We start from the raw sequence: 15,735 nt of genomic DNA, 5'->3' as shown, positions 1-15,735 counted from the left end.
GGGAAAAAATGAGAGAAATGTGGATACGACCTCATCTCTGGAATCATAGCAGTGGTACAAGGTAAAGGTTTGTTGAAAAAGAAAAATGATAATGAGAGGTATACAAAAATGCTAGATAAAGAACATGTACAGTATATCTGATTAAATCAAGCAGGCTGGGTGACTATTTGTCGCCGCCCCGTTTCAAAGGGGATGCCAATAAATCATAATCATCATGACGTAATCACCACCCCGTTCCAAAGAGGACGCTTATTGACCTATGCCCGGCGCTCCGTGTGTGCTGCAATGTTTGATCACGTGCGACGCGTCCATTGCTTGTCTCAGCTACCTCGGTTACCTCCATGTTTACAATGCAAGCGCGTGACGCCGGTGCGGCGCATCAAACCTCCGTTTCGACGCATATCGCTAACGGTGACTGTTTGGACGACAAGAAAGCTTCGGCACAGCTTTAGAGGACAAGTAATTGAGTACTCTCAGAGCTCATTACGCCTTGTCCAAAAGGCACGAGCAGCGCGTATACGGTGCTTGTACTAAAAGCGGGGCTAGAACTTCATTCCAAGTTGTTCAAACTTTCCACTTAATAATTAATTAAGTATCGGTGTGCTCTTCGTTCTTTATTTGGCAAACATTTCGAAGCAGCTGCTTTTCATGTTTCAGACTCAGCAAAGTTTTTCGGTGCGGCCACTATTGATTGTTTATTTTAGCCTAATCGCACGCGGGTGTGCTCTGCAGCGATAGATTTGTTCTTCCTGCGCACAAAGCTCGGAATGTAAGTGTTCTGTACTTTGTAGTAGCTAGTAGCAAAGACGTATTAACGCTAGTCCCTCGCTTACTCTGTGGACCACCACGAAACTGTTCAGCTTCGAACATTCATCTCTTGTCGGTGTAGGTCGTTCGTCACTCCTGCTTCGGCACATTGATTCAAGTGTGCGCCCATTCACTTATTATTAATAGTTGGCGATAGGGTGGGCGTAAGTTTTGCGTGCTGAGTAGGGTGGATGTGTGTAGATAACGTGCGAGACTATTACTAGTATGTTGGTTGCTACTTCCTTTTGTAACGAGCGGTACACACTCTTAAGTATTGACGTTCCGGAGATGTCCTTTCTTTGTAGGTTAGCCATACAGCACTGGCGATGAATTATCCTTTTTTGTGCATCGCGAAGCCGTGCATCGCGAAGGGCCGACAACAGAGGCAGGTCCTTGTGTAGCAGTGGCGACACAGGCTGATTCCATTCCTTAATATGCGAATCACTATTTTGCAGCTAACTATACCGCACACGTCTTCCCTTTATCGTTGCACATTTGGAGCATGAATTGGGCACAGTGCCTCAGCGAACCCCCAGTTGCGTTGCCGACAGCTGATCGCACAGTAGTAAGGCGGCAGAAGCAGTAATGGTTCCGTATTCGTGCGCATTCGCTGAGGCAACGTATGGCGCGCCGCCGAAAGCGCCATCTGGTTCCTATAGAGCAAACTGCTCCGCGAAAAGGGTAAATAGCATGGATTCATCCATCTGTGCTCAGACTACGCCATCAACAACAAACAGCGTTCGCACTGACATGCCTATTTCCGATACAAATCAAAGCCTGACTGTGACATAAGGTTCTCTCTTCTAGTTTATCATAATATTTACACGTTCGCACGATACATCGTGCGTAAGTAGCGTCGCATCTGCGAGCAGACCTCGCCTTGCGAGCGCAGTGATGTATACAAGACAGGCGCAAGAACTTGGGTCGTCAAAATGTTTATTAGGAAGTTATAAAAAGATGGCTTTCTTTGTTTAGTTGCCAATTCGATTTCCGATGGTTAGTTTCAAACCAGGTCGCGCATCTCTCATCGTGCCGCGGCGCGTTTATACAAGGTCGAATACGACGTGTTTTGTTATTCGACACGTTTTAATGCTGAATAAAAGTAAAACGTTCCACTTTCTCTACAAGGTCCACATCAGTGGCTGAGGGACGCGTTCGTCACTGAAATCTACAGCGCGTCTCTTGTTGTAATGCGCAAGCTGTCGCTTACAAAGCTATCAACCCAACATTGATTCTGCAGGATTTGCTTGTTTCGGTAACGATCTGTTCATTTTATGGGGTGAACTCCAAAGTGGAACGCGAGCTCTCGCTCCGAAACTACAGAGCATCTAAGTTTTCACAAATCCGGTGCGATGCATCTAAGACTCAGAAACACTCATGCTGCCGCTGGCTTCGTTTCTTGTGACAGAGAATGCCACGCAAGAAGAATACACACACACACACACACCAGAAACTAAAAACCAATAGTCTGCTGTTAACGTTCACTTTTAGTGTTTGCAAGAACACGATGTGTTAGAACGCAGAACTCAAAGCAAGACATTGACTGCAGCTGCTTACAAGGAATGTAGAACATGCACACAGGCACCATTATTGTGAAGATGAAGTCTTTTATGATACACCACTGTCATGCGGTCGAAGATACCACATCGGGCAAACAGGAATGGGCCTGAACACCAGCCTCAGAGACAACTAGAACGTATTGCCAGCAGTAATATAACCCTGCAAATTTAGGAACCGATAAGAATAAGCGTTTATATAGACTCCACAATTCGAATGTGTCATTACTATTACACTTACAAAGACATACAGGACAGAGCTACTATCCAAGCATTTTAGTTGTTATCAACACATGAAGGTGAATGCACACGCAAACCGTTTGTGACACTAATGAAGCGAAAATAAATGAAGCTGATGCGGTAGACTGAAAAAAAAATAGATATCGAAAGTGATCCGTATGCTTAATCACCGGGAAAAGGTTCCGCTTGTTCTATGCGAATATGAAATGCAATGTTAACCTGACTGAATTCAGCAGTGCCTTGTTTTAAATTTCGTGTTCCAAAACACCGCGTTTAAAAATTTACAACGTGCAGTACATGATCCAGTCGTAAAGGGAAGACCTAATTAGTAATCAAACGCTGATTACAACTGATATATGAAATGGATAAGCGCAGATGCATCGATGTCTGCCTAATGAATCCGATCTGCAACATTTTCGCGATATAATGCAGTCTACTAAATCTTGCACGTCCAATGATTTTTGTTCGATTTAAAGAGGGACGACATTGCACGCGTGAACGATCCTTGGTGCTCGCAGCCCTCTTAACGTTCAAGAGCCCATGCAAAACAAGCATCTGTTTTGTTCGCCCAAACTATTTCGATCCTAGACCGACGGCACTGCCGTACGGCCTTTTATCTGATACTTCACAACGAGGGCAACAGCGCGCCCACTGCCCGAGTAGGTCAGATAACACTCCGTGATCGGGCTGTCGCCTAGTCTCTTGCTTCTGTGAATGTCCATGAACAGCGATCGATGTCCTTTGCTGTTATTTCTGGGTACTTAGTAATCACTGCGCAATGGCATGCGAACCACAACTGCAATGCTTGTGCAGGAGCACTTACATTACGGTTGTTGTTGGTGCCCCCGTACATTTGAATAAGTGCTTCAGTACTACGAGTTGGCAACGGGCAACCAAAGACACCTATTAGAAACCTCCTATTTCCAAGTTTGTAGCATCTGACGCTCTGTCATTTCATTATTGTCGACAAAGACAGACATGACACGTTGAAACCAGACATGGAAACTGAATCACGCTCGTTATTCGTAGTACTGAAATTTCGCGGAACTGAAATACTTTTACATTGAAACTATAAGCAGACAGCTTCTAAAACAGCAATTCCTGAAAAGCTGGTTATTCTGAAAAGTTCGTACATGTGGTGCGTCATGCGACTTTGAGACATATGTGTAAAATTCCTGGTAAGGGTACTTCGACTGAAGTTCTAGAAAGTACCCCTGATACTGCAGCGGCGGTGCGTTCTTTGTTACTTCAAAAAAATGTTGTTGGTGCTGCTGTCGTTGTTTCCCTAGAGCCATACGCCTAGCATGCTGCTCCAGATGACAGTGGCAAAGCAAGACATGACCCCTTAATATACACTGTACAGGCACGCACACAAGCAAGAAACTGGCACAAGCATGGAGAGTAACAAGTGTCTAGTGCATCTAGTGCATAATTATTGTGAGATGAACGAAACAGGTAATCAGCATTCGAGCAGTCATTGTAGCTCATACATGTGACACCGTAAATATTGGACTTCCTTTGGTACATAATCGTCCGCTACCTAACACTGACCTCTCTCTATAGAAGAAAATCGGAGCTCCCACAGAGAGTTAAGCGGAAGTGGACGCGAGAGATATTCAAAAACTACAGACGGGTGTTTTCCCGCATCTGAAAGGACAAAACGCCATGTTTCCTGACCGGTACCCTAAGGTTAAATGTCCTTGGTGCGAGGGTAGCCCCACTTTACATCACGTATGATGGGGCTGCGCACAAAAGCCACAGATACTTAACACAGAGTTAAGCATACAGAAAATCCTAAACTCTGAGCAGTGGGAGGCACAACTGTCCAGCTCGGACCTCGAGGAGCAGCTGGTTTTCCTGGATCAGGTCTCGCGGGCGGCTAAAGCCAGCGGGCCGCCCCCTGGACTAGCGGACTCCGACCATCGACTCTCCAAACCCTTTTTCCTTTTTTCACCAATCAAGTTTCTATCTTTCTTTGATACATAACCGCCCGGTACCTAACACTGGCCCTTCTGAAAAAAAGAAAAGCGGAGCTAAACTTTCTTAACACTAAAGAAGTATTCTATCCAAGTGTAACCTGCACTCTACATGTACAATGTGCCAACCAGTCTACCACAAAGTACGTGCACACTTCTCAGATTATGAACTTCAAAATTAGTACATATGCATTTGTATGTTGATAAAATGTGGATTGGCGGGCCTTCAAATGGTGGTTTCAATACCCACGATTTCGACCCCAGCATGTCTACCCCGACTATGTGCAAATGTTGTAAGGCCCTTCTCTGTAAAGAACAAATACCAATTGAAAAGAAATTACTAGCTACCGAATTGACAAGGCTATGCGTTTGTAAAAAGTGCTTGGCGATTGCACAACCGCCTTCGTTGGTAGCGCGCGCGCTATCGCGACCGGCCAACGCGTCCGTCATTTGTAAATCACTGTATCGTATCGATAGTTTGCAGTGACGTCCTCTTGGACGCCATCTTGGGGTACTAGAAAGTCTTGAAACTTCGTGAACAAAGAAAGCGGGACACCATGACAGCAGAAAAGCCGCATCTTGCGCCCAGCGGCAAAGCGATAACAGCCATAATGCGGTGGAAAACAGTCCTGTCGAAATGCAAAGCAGAGTACACATGATAATATGGTGCACTGACGTCATCATGGCTGTCACGTGTTCAGCTACTTTCACGGTGAGATGCTGCGACCACGACGTCACGCGAAGACTATGTATACGAACTGCTTGGCGAATGAAATTCGTCTTCCGATTTACTGCGCTAGTCGCATTGCTCGCCCCGGCAACCGCAGCACATCACGTGACCTCACAACAGCCGGCCCGCGGGCCGAGCGGGCTCGGTGGTCCGACTCCGCGGCCCCCGCATGCGCTGCCGGGACCCCTTCTGGAACTGTCCAACCATAGCCGAGCAGCACAGGTCAGCGCTGGATAGCCTGACCAACTCCTATGAGGAGTTAATGAATCAGTGCCAGAGGCAACGAAGCCGCGAAGTCGGCGCTGGTGCTCCTGCGGTACGCCCACATGACTGAGGTTCTCGCTCACGAATAGGAATATTCTTGATGATGAGGATGATCATTTATTGGCATTACCTTCGAAACGATCGAGGCGGAGACAAATAACCACCTATCCTGCTCGAACTAATCAAGTAATCTCAAGGTATTCATCAATCTAGTATTTTGTCCATGTCTACCTTCCTTAAAACCTGCGTATGTACCTTGTATATTTACCTATGCCTGTAACAGATCGGGCTCCATTAATTTCTTCCCTGCTTCTTTTTTGTCCAATACTATAAATGTCCCTTATGTCTTGCCGCCGGGTACCCAGCACCAGCCCTTTTCTCCTATTCCTTTTCCGCAGTTAGGCCACGAGTCATGCTTTCTGAAATATAATGCACCATTCATTCATTCCCTTTGTAAAAGCGACACTAAAGTGGAAAGCCAAGTTTAGCTGTATTAGTAAACCTCACTTCCACAACAGCAAAGAAGCCTCTCTTAACGGGAGAAGTTTCTTGATAAGCGAGAAAACGCGCAAAAACATAAGACTGACGACGACGCCGGCTTGAAGTTCTCGGAGCAGCTTGGCGAGACGTCAGGGATTTCGACGGCTTCTGCTCAAGCCTAGTTAAATTTCATTGCATTAGCATTCGTAGAGTGCTTCACGCAGTTTCCGATGGCTATGCATATCTATCTATCTGCGTTTGTATCTATGATTGTATCTAACCGTTTCCCCGCATACCTGGGTCATTGGGTAGTCAGTGGACGGATGTGTATCACATCGGCCTGATGTGCTGAGGTAACAGGGTTCTTAACCAACCATCAGACCAACTTGGGTCACTGAGTTTGTGGCAGTGTTTACAGACGTGCCGCTCTTCGACGAACCTCTTCCACGCCGACATGGGTGGCTGTAAGATGCGGGACTGGGCAGGCACCGCTGTTCGAAGATGACGCCGATTCGGAGCACTGGATATGCGCCACACGGTCCATGCTGGCCTCCAATGAACTTCTTGGACGCCAGCTAGGGTCACTGTGTGTGTGCCAGCAGGTGTGTGTGCCGCCATTCAATGGACGTCTTTGACACCAACTGGGGTAAATAGGCACATGCCACTTGGAATGTGCAACACTACAATGACGCATCGACATACACATATATATCCGCAAACTGAAAAGTGATCACCAGCTTCGTGACAACATGCGATGAACGCTTGTTCCTTCGAAGCTGGGAGGTGGCGGGTTCGAACACCCTGTGGTGTATATTGTGAACCCACTACCGGTGAAACCGTGACTACGTGCAGCTGTACTTCGCGTCTCTGTGTGGAGAGCGTAATTAGCCGCACGACGAACTAGGCCTGCAACTCATCGGTACAGTGGAGCCTGTTCGACACGGCGTCACTTTGATTGTGGCTGCAGAGCCGAATCTCGGCCGAACAACGTGCGTGGCATTCGGGTAGGAGAGACTTGGGGTGGGAATAGGTGTTAAGGGTACAGTGCCGCGCAAACGACAAAGTCTCTGTTGAGAAAGAAAACGCGCTCAAATTCACGGCTTGCTTCTCGAGCTGGAACGTCGAACGCAACAACGTAATTTAGCTAGCTGGTTCTCCCAAGCCCCGCCAGCGACACAAAGGCGATGTTTGTATCCAAACGGACCAAACGCACTCTGTTGTGGTGCTTCAGCAAATGAAGGACTGCACCTTTTCTTTTATGGCGTTACCATTCTTGGGGCCCTTCACGCATTTCACAGGTGCTAGGTGTGTATGCTTGCTCGTTTGTTTTGTACTAAAGCAACGCAGAGCAGAAAAAGCTGGAAACCCAAGCGGCTCACAATCGCGCCAAGCAATCGCGTTCCGGCTGGCTCAGGGGCTGCACTGCAGGCATCGAATACACGATTTGGCTGGCCTTGCCTGTGCGCTCTTGTTCTTCATTACAGTTTGTTTCTATCTAACCATCTTCCCACCTACCCTGCTCACCGGGTAGTCAGTGGTCGAATGGTTAGCGCATCTTCAATTTATCCGCTGCTGAACAGGACTCCAACCCACATCACAAGAATTCCTCAAGGACAGCAATCCGGCGCATTAGCAATCTGCGCCACAAATGCACTGGGCATGTTCATTTGTGGCGCAATTACCACAACATCGAGGTCAGCATCACAGCGCCATAGTCAGTGGTAACTGGTAGTCCTGATAACGAAAGCCCACGGATGGTTGTTCAGATGATTTGCGGGCAGAGGCTTTCTTTTTATGATTTTACGTGTCACAATAACGAATATCAAAAGGCTTTCAAGATGCGCTACAAGCTTCGAAAGCGGATAGGGCGATTAGGAGGCGTTGGCGGGTATGTATTGTATAAAAGTCGCTCTCAAAATAATTTACCATGGCAACGAAAGCTATAACTTTTGTAACTGTAAGCAAAGAACGAACGGTAGTTGTGCAATGCATCAAACGGCATAGTGCCTTCCTCAACGATCATCCAATACAGTAGCAACGTCGTGTGCGGACGGCATACCTAAACTGCGTGGTCGAGCCCCCTCGCGGGTATGAGCCACATTCTTAGGCCGCTGTAACAAGTTGTACGAAGACACAGCGCAAAGGCAACGCAGGCTGTTGACCTTGCTTCATGCCGCCCACAGCAATTGTATCCTTGAAATAAAGAGTGGAGGGAGTACTAATTCGAAATCTGTATTATCTGGCGCGTCTGAACCTGTTCCTTATCGAAGATCGCACAGCCTCCACAAACTCTACGTGGAAAGATATTGTTACGGAGCGATCCATACATGGATCAACGTGATGCTTGGCAGAGCGACAAAGACGACGATGAAGACGCTAGCACTTGGGCATACCATACCATACCACACCATACCGCTTGGGCCATTTCGGACATCTCTTGCCATATAGCCTCCTGTGTATATATTTTGTAAATATATCCTTCGCCTCCATCTCACTTCCGTCACACTTTGCTGGAGGTGCGGGGTACGTCTCGCCTCGCAACGGAACTTCGCAGCGGTCGTCGTTTCGGACATATGTCTGCAATGGCGGGAGACGCAGCGTCTACATCAGCGCCCGCCACTTCAACGGTCATGCTTGTGCAACCCCGGGATCCTGGCACGTTCACCGGTTGCGATGACGCGGACGTTGAAGAATGGCTGGCGGAGTACGAATGCGTAGAGTAAGAACAACCGATGGGACCGTACCATGATGTTGGCAGATATAATCTTCTACCTGAAAGGCACTGCGAAGGTATGGTTCGATAATCACAAAGCTGAGATTGGGCGCTGGGACACCTGCAAAGAAAAACTCCGAGAATTGCTTGGGAAACCGATTGGTCGGAAGATCACTGCGACAAAGAAGCTCGCGTCACGTACGCAGACCGCTACTGAATCTTACGTCGCGTACATAGAAGACGTATTAGCGCTATGCCAAAAGGCCGACGCCGAGATGCCGGAGGACGACAAGGTTGGGCAAATCTTGAAATAGATCGCCGACGACGCCTTCAGCCTTTTAATGTGTAGAAATTGTTCTAAAGTCGACGCTATTATAAAGGAGTGCCGCCGCTTTGAGCAGGCTAAAAGCCGGCGCATTGGCCACACATTTGCCCGGCTTCCCAACACCGTGCCAACGTCCTCGTGCGAAGACCGCACGGCTGCGCACAGCCGTCAGTTCCACCGATTAGCTGACACGTATTGTGCGCCGCGAACTTGAGGCCATGACGCCTGTTCCAGTTCACGCCGGTGACTCGAGCTCGATTGCGGCTCCATTCGTTCAAGCCATTGTCCGGCAGGAGCTCGCAAACATGGGCATTCACTCTGCGTGCACCGTTGCCAGCCCAACACAGCCTATAGCCTCTCTTCTGATAGCCTCTCTTCTGGAGTATTTATCTCAGCCGTCACCACACACAACCGACCGCTCGCTTCGGCGCGCTGCTCGTCACTTTGCCATCCGTGATGGGCTTCTGTACCGCTGCAACTACCTCTGACGACCGTAAATCGTTGCTAGTGATTCCTCACCATTTACGTTCCGACATATGTGCGTCTTTTCATGCGGATCCGCAATGCGCCCATGCTGGTGTACTAAAGACGTATGCACGCCTCCGGCTACGATACTACTGGCGCGGAATGTACCGCTTCGTTCGCCAGTACGTGCACTCGTGCTGCAAGTGCCAACGCCGCAAGAGCCCACCTAACAAGATTACAGGGCCGTTTCAACCATTGCCTTGTCCCTACCGGTCTTTCGACCGTATCGGCATTGATTTGTATGGCTCTCTACCGTACACCCCAGATGGAAACCGCTGGGTTATCGTCGCCGTGGACCATCTCACGCGCTACGCCGAAACTTCAGCGCTTCCGGCGGCCTCAGCACGTGAAGTCGGCTTGTTCATCCTTCGCAACCTTGTTCTTCGACATGGTGCGCCTCGCGAGCTACTGAGTGACCGTGGTCGTTCATTCCTCTCCGAAGCTGTAGAAGCCCTCCTCCGGGAATGCAACATTGTCCATAGACCAAAAAGCGCATATCATCCGCAAACGAATGGTATGACTGAACGCTTTATAATCGTACTCTCGGCGACATGCTCGCCATGTACGTTTCCGCTAACCACACTAACTGGGACCGCATCCTTCCCTTTGTTACGTATGCTTACAATAGCACCACTCAGTCTACCACGGGATTCTCTCCCTTCTTTCTTCTTTATGGTCGCGAACCTTCCTCGTTTATGGACACTATTCTTTTGTATCGCCCCGGCGCTTCAGAATCTACTCCTCTATCCGAAGCCGCCGCTTATGCCGAAGAATGTCGTCAGATTGCCCGCTCACTTACCGCGCAAGATCAGGCCAGCCAGAAACATAGTCGCGACGCAGGCTTGTGTTTTACATCATATTCACCTGGAACGCTGGTATGGCTCCGCATTCCCTCCTCTACTCCCGGCCTTTCAACAAAGTTTAGCTCAAAGTACGCCGGCCCTTACCGGCTTCTCCGACAGACAGCCCCGGTCAACTACGTCATTGAGCCTATTCACCCATCTACGGACCAACGGCGTCGCGGACGCGAAACTGTTCATATCGATACACTGAAGCCGCACTACGACCCACCAATGCTACCTATTCCATAGGTCGCCAGGATGGCTCCTTTTTCGCCGAGCAGTGATTGTAGTGAGAAATACGGGCACCAGCAGAAGACGAAGAATAAGACGTTTGTTGTTGCTGCTCGGGCTCGCTCCGTTTGGCCGTTGCCTGTTTCGGTGCATTCATATAAACGCCGAGCGTATCTGTTATTAAACGCGTACTATCACTACCTTTATTACGCCTGGTGGCCCATGCCAATTAGAGCACTGCACGGGCCTGATTTTTCGGCCCGGGCCCGTCCCGGGCCAGCTTTACGAGGCCCGAGCCCAGCCCGGGCCCATAATACAAAGCCCGAGCCCGGCCCGGGCCCGTGGTTCCAAGCCCGGGCCCGACCAGGGCCCGTGTTACAGAGCCAGGGCCCGGGCCGTTCATTGCTAAGCTTAGCTAGGGCCCGCGTGTGCATGACCTGGCTCGGCCTATAAGAAAAAATTCTTTTTTTTACTTACAGATTGCACCGTATCTGTCAGCCTCACCTTCACAGGGTTTAAGCAGCTGCAGTATATAAGCAATAAAAGGCCGAAATCTTTGTTTATCCCACGGGAACATCAGTAATCCGGCCTATTGCCTGTGCTACTATTTTTCTGGTTGTGCGCATGCACTTACCTTGATTTGTACGACATGGTTCCATGATGTCCTTTAGTGCGCAAATACAGAGGGTGTTTCATTTTAGCTGAACCAAATTTTTAAAGATTGCCTGTGGCAGATAGCACAGTTATAATCCTTGATCTAAACTACTCGATGAGGCGGCCATTACTTCCACGAGAAATCAAAACGCCTAATTGAATAAATACCATAATTACGCTAATTAACGTTTTAATTGATTATTTTGTGGCACATCTTTCAATTTACGAATTATACCCGCCGAGTTCTCAAGGCCTATCTACTTGGAACGAATTCTCATCACTAAACCAGTTTTGAGATAATAATTTTCAAAGTGTCCGACGAAATCAATCAAATCAAATCAATTTATTGTCCAGTTTACATGCTGGAAGGTCATTTTGGACTAAAAGCTGCATATGTAGCTTGACGTGGCACATAAGACCAGGCAAGGCAATAGTACAGCAAACAGTGTGCACACATGCACAATAATTCACATATATTTCCAGCTATCACTGGAATTCCTCATAGACGAAATAGCTATGAACAGAAAGACAAAGAATATTTGCGTCACGGCGATTTAACAGAATTGGAAAAAGGTTTAGCAGAATGCATTTTAAACAACACTACAATAACAATAGTAGCTATACAAAACAACGCAACACCAGCTATACAACATAGCATGAGACTGAATTTTACAAGATCAACATTTTCTAAGAAAACGAAACAGGATTTACATTATACACTCAGAACCATACACAAAGGCAGAATAATAATCACATCAGATACATTACAAGCGACCAAAGTGTCAGCGGAGTTCTTTCTTACAGAAATTACCGCCATTTTTGTATCTGTTCAAAGTGAACGTGGTAGGTAATGTATTGACGACTGATGCTTATAGAGTGTTCTGAAGTATGAAATTGACCATATCTCAGGATTTCTTGTGTTCGCATTCATGCGACGACGCTCTAAGGAGGCTAATTGTTTTATGTAGTTCCAAGCTAATTCTGACATGGATGTGACATGGATGTCAAAACGCCTAATTGAATATTTACCATAATTACGCGAATTACCTTTTTAATTAGTTATTTTACGGCACATCTTTCAATCTACGAATTATAGCCGCTGAGTTCGCAAGGCGTATCCACTTGGGAACGAATTCTCAGGACTGAACCAGTCTCGAGATATTAGTTTTCCAAGTGTCCGACGAAACGCATGGGCGTTCCAGTTAACTTTTTGAGGAAAACGCTGTTTTAGGCATTGAAGCACAAAAGAAACTGGCCTTAGCGCTAAAATAATTCCATAGTATGGACACTGGTAATAGTGCAATCGCAAAAGCGCTAACATGGAAATTGTTTGAGGAGTGGTTCTTTGTATAATTTATTTTCCTTACGCGGAAACAATGTCCATTTTTGCGGGAAAAAAATTAGCGTAGCTTGCACTGGATGCGCAATGCTAAAGAGACAGCGGAGATGATTGGCACCTAGCTAGTCCTGGCTTTTGGGCTAGACCAAGCGCTACCAAGTCATCCCCAGCATTTCCCGGAATTTATTTATTATTGATTGATAATCGATTAGCTATCGATTGGCTATCGATTGTCTATTGCAAGTTATTGGCCACGTATTTGTAATAGGCGAAGCACTACCAAGTTATCCGAATTTATTGCTTATTGATCCATTATTGATTAGCTATTGATTGGCTGTCGATTGGCTATTGTAAGGTATTGGCCACGTATTTCGGCTAGGCTAAGCACTAGCAAGTCATCCCTACCATTTTCGGGAATTTATTGATTAGTGATCGATTATCAACTAGCTATTGATTGGCTATCATTTGCCTATCGATAGGCAATTAGTCCCCACCATTCTTAGCTAGACTTATCCAGGCTCAGCTTCGCTAGTTCACAGGTGTATGTGCCATTGCGCTTGGACCCTTTATGCACTGCTGCCAGGATCGGCCCACATTTTTGGATCCAGCGGACACATTAGGCCCGGCTGAAACAGCTCCGCTGTTAAAAATGAGAACTTCATCTGTTTTACTATTTTCTTTGATAAGATATAGTCATGTGATAAGACACACAGTCAAGAGAGCGGTGTGGATCTGAGAACAAACGGGGATAACCGGTATTCTAGTTGACATTAAGCGGAAAAAATGGAGCTGGGCTGGCCATGTAATGCGCAGGATGGATGACCGATGGACCATTATAGCTACAGAATGGATACCAAGAGAAGGGAAGCGCAGTCGAGGACGGCAGAAAACTAGGTGGGGTGATGAAGTTAGGAAATTCGCAGGTGCAAGTTGGAATCAACTAGCGCAAGACAGGGTTAATTGGAGATCGCAGGGAGATGCCTACGTCCTCCAGTGGACATAAACATAGGCTGATGATGATGATGACAGTCATCTTGAACGTGTCACTTCAGCTTATGCATTGCACTGCATTGCGTTATGCATTGCACTGAACCATGCAATGCATAACGGTCGCGTGTGCTCTAAGGCCTACTTAGGCCCTTCAATGAGCGGGCCCGAGTCTGGCCCGGGCCCGTGGCATCAAGCCCGAGTCCGGCCAGGGCCTGCAGCCGCAAGCCCGAGCCCGGCCTGGGCCCGCGGCCTCAAGCCCGAACCCGCCGACAAACCCTTCGGACGGCCCGGACCGCGCGCCGGGCCGGGCCCGTGCTTCGGGCCGGCCGGGCCCGTGCAGTGCTCTAATACCAATTCAAGGTCATGCCGTTCGGACTGTGTAATGCCCCAGCAACTTTCGAACATATGATGGACTCTCTGCAGCGGGGATATAACTGGACCATCTGTCTATGCTATTTAGACGATGTGATTGTCTATATATACTCGCCTACGTTTGAGAGCCACCTCACCCGTTTATCGGCCGTTCTTGCCGTCTTCCGAAGAGCCAACCTTCAGCTGAACTCCGCCAAGTGCCGTCTCGGGAGGCGCGAGATAACTATGCTCGGTCACCTTGTCAGTGCTGCCGGTGTTCAACCAGACCCCGACAAGGTGCGAGCAGTGCAACATTTTCCCGTGCCGAGTTCAGCCAAAGACGCCCTCAGTTTCGTAGGATTATGTTCCTACTTTCGTCGCTTTGTCCGGAACTTCGCGGACATCGCCCGCGCTCTTACGGCGCTCTTACGGAACTCTTGAAGAAGGACGTTCCTTTCGTGTGGGGACCCGAACGAGCAGCTTCGTTTTCTGCCCTCGTCCGCCTACTCACTACACCTCCAATAGTGGCCCATTTCGACCCGTCATCGCCTACGGAACTTCGCACTGATGCCAGTGGTCATGAAATTGAACTTAGACATCGTAACAAGCGCTGATGGACGGGAACACAAAGAGGAGACAAGTGTGTTCCCGTCCATCAGCGCTTGTTACGATGTCTAAGTTCAGCTACAACCAACTAGCCCAAATTTCTGCTTTAAATAGTCACGGAATTCGGGGCTGTCCTTGGTCAAACACATCCCGGCAAGGAACGCGTCATCGCCTACGCCAGTCCCCTCCTGTCCTCGTCCGAACGAAACTTTTCCATCACTGAACGCGAGTGCGTGGCTTTAGTGTGAGCAGTCACCAAATTCAGAACTTACTTGTTTGGCCGAACTTTTTCTGTAATTACAGACCATCATGCCCTATGATGACCGCCATAACGCGTCCACCATAACGGAAATTGGCGCATCTGGCTTCGGGTGTGCTAGAAGAGTGGCGGAAGTGAGAGCATGTTTGGCAGTGGCAAAAGCACTTTCGGCAGCACTCGTCCATAGTAAAAGCGTGTTTGCTTGGTTTTTTTTTTTTTTTAGAGCAGGTTGTGCAGCGGCTGCAAGATGGATGCACAACGAGGAATGAAAAGGTGGTAGTAATTGATGAGGCCCAGAAATTGCCGCAATTTTTTGTGGTCGACGGTTGCGGGTAATCTTTAATGACTTGAACGCGGAGTGAGATGGGCTGGATGCCACGTTGATCAATTCCATTCCCGAGGAAATCAATGGAATCGACGCCAAACTCGCTCTTCGAGACGTTGATAACGAGGCCGTATTGACGGAGACGTTCGAAGACCTTACGCAGGTCCGATTCATGTTCCGCAGCAGATCGGCTGAAAACGAGAATGTCGTCTAAATAGACGAAACAACAAGTCAGCCCACGAAGCACTTGGAAACGAACCGCTGAAATGTTTGAGCAGCATTTCTGAGACCGAAGGGCATGCTGACCTATTCAAACATGCCGAATGGTGTGATGATTGCGGTTTTAGGAATGTCGGAAGGCTCCACAGGAATCTGATGGTAAGCTTTAACTAGATCCACTTTGCTGAATATGCAGCAACCATGAAGCAAAGCGGTGAAGTCGTGAATGTTAGGAATAGGATACCGGTCGGGAATCGTCACTTTGTTTAACGCGCGGTAATCTCCGCATGGCCTTCAATCACC

Source organism: Dermacentor silvarum, chromosome 10 (assembly GCF_013339745.2).
Source record: "Dermacentor silvarum isolate Dsil-2018 chromosome 10, BIME_Dsil_1.4, whole genome shotgun sequence".
In the NCBI taxonomy this organism is placed as follows: domain Eukaryota; kingdom Metazoa; phylum Arthropoda; class Arachnida; order Ixodida; family Ixodidae; genus Dermacentor; species Dermacentor silvarum.
Note: the sequence above shows the minus strand (reverse complement) of the source record.